The sequence below is a fragment of the Arachis stenosperma genome, chromosome 7 (genome assembly GCF_014773155.1).
Source record: "Arachis stenosperma cultivar V10309 chromosome 7, arast.V10309.gnm1.PFL2, whole genome shotgun sequence".
NCBI classification, from domain to species: domain Eukaryota; kingdom Viridiplantae; phylum Streptophyta; class Magnoliopsida; order Fabales; family Fabaceae; genus Arachis; species Arachis stenosperma.
In genome coordinates, this window is record NC_080383.1 from 38,242,113 (window position 1) to 38,243,834 (window position 1,722).

The 1,722-nt window shown below is 41.2% G+C and overlaps 1 non-coding gene across 1 annotated transcript; it reads left to right on the plus strand.

The window, feature by feature from the left end:
* Positions 1-832: 832 nt before the first annotated feature.
* Positions 833-940, plus strand: LOC130943189 (small nucleolar RNA R71). The gene has a single exon (XR_009071718.1). It is a non-coding gene; the product is annotated as a small nucleolar RNA R71 (small nucleolar RNA).
* The last annotated feature ends 782 nt before the right edge of the window (positions 941-1,722 follow it).

Genomic DNA, 1,722 nt, shown 5'->3' on the forward strand with positions numbered 1-1,722 from the left:
AGGTCAGTGCACGCCCATTGAGGCCTTCCTCAGTGGCGTTCACTTCCTCTCCCTCCTCTCCAAATTCGGCCATGGTTATGGCTTTGCACTCTCCTTTTGGATTTTCCTCTGTATTGCTTGGAAGAGTACTTGGAGGGAGTTCAGTAATTTTCTTGCTCAGCTGTCCCACTTGTGCCTCCAAATTCCTTATGGAAGACCTTGTTTCAGTCATGAAACTTTGAGTGGTTTTGATTAGATCAGAGACCATGGTTGCTAAGTTAGAGGGGTTCTGCTTAGAATTCTCTGTCTGTTGCTGAGAAGATGATGGAAAAGGCTTGCCATTGCTAAACCTGTTTCTTCCACCATTGTTGTTGTTGAAACCTTGTTGAGGTTTCTCTTGATTCTTCCATGAGAAATTTGGGTGATTTCTCCATGAAGAATTATAGGTGTTTCCATAGGGTTCTCCTAGGTAATTCACCTCTTCCATTGAAGGGTTCTCAGGATCATAAGCTTCTTCTTCAGATGAAGCATCCTTAGTACTGCTTGGTGCATTTTGCATTCCAGACAGACTTTGAGAAATCAAATTGACTTGTTGAGTCAATATCTTGTTCTAAGCCAGTATGGCATTCAGAGTATCAATCTCAAGAACTCCTTTCTTCTGACTTGTCCCATTGTTCACAGGATTCCTTTCAGAAGTGTACATGAATTGGTTATTTGCAACCATTTCAATGAGCTCTTGAGCTTCTGTAGGCGTCTTCTTCAGATGAAGAGATCCTCCAGCAGAGCTATCCAAAGACATCTTGGATAGTTCAGAGAGACCATCATAGAAAATAGCTATGATGCTCCATTCAGAAAGCATGTCTGAGGGACATTTTCTGATTAATTGTTTGTATCTTTCCCAAGCTTCATAGAGGGATTCTCCATCCTTCTGTCTGAAGGTTTGGACTTCCACTCTAAGCTTACTCAATTTTTGAGGTGAAAAGAACTTTGCCAAGAAGGCATTGACTAGCTTTTCCCAAGAGTCCAGGATTTCTTTAGGTTGAGAGTCCAACCATATTCTAGCTCTGTCTCTTACAGCAAAAGGGAATAGCATCAGTCTGTAGACCTCAGGGTCAACCCCATTAGTCTTGACTGTGTCGCAGATTTGCAAGAATTCAGCTAAAAACTGATGAGGATCTTCCAATGGAAGTCCATGGAACTTGCAATTCTGTTGCATTAGAGAAACTAATTGAGGCTTAAGCTCAAAGTTGTTTGCTCCAATGGCAGGGATAGAGATGCTTCTCCCATAGAAGTCGGGAGTAGGTGCAGTAAAGTCACCCAGCACCTTCCTTGCATTGTTGGCATTGTTGTTGTTTTCGGTTGCCATAGGTTCTTCTTCTTTGAAGAATTCGGTCAGGTCCTCAACAGAGAGTTGTGCCTTAGCTTCTCTTTAGCTTTCGCTTCAAGGTCCTTTCAGGTTCAGGGTCAGCTTCAACAAGAATGCCTTTGTCTCTGCTCCTGCTCATATGAAAGAGAAGAGAACAAGAAGATGTGGAATCCTCTATGTCACAATATAGAGATTCCTTGAGGTGTCAGAGGAAAAGAAAAATAGAAGACAGAAGTAGAAAATTCAAACTTATCAAAGAAGATGGAGTTCGAATTTTGCATTAAGGAATAGTGTTAGTCCATAAATAGAAGGATGTGAGAAGAAGGGAAGTAATTTTCGAAAATTGAGTGAAAGATTTTGAAAACATTTTGAAAAAC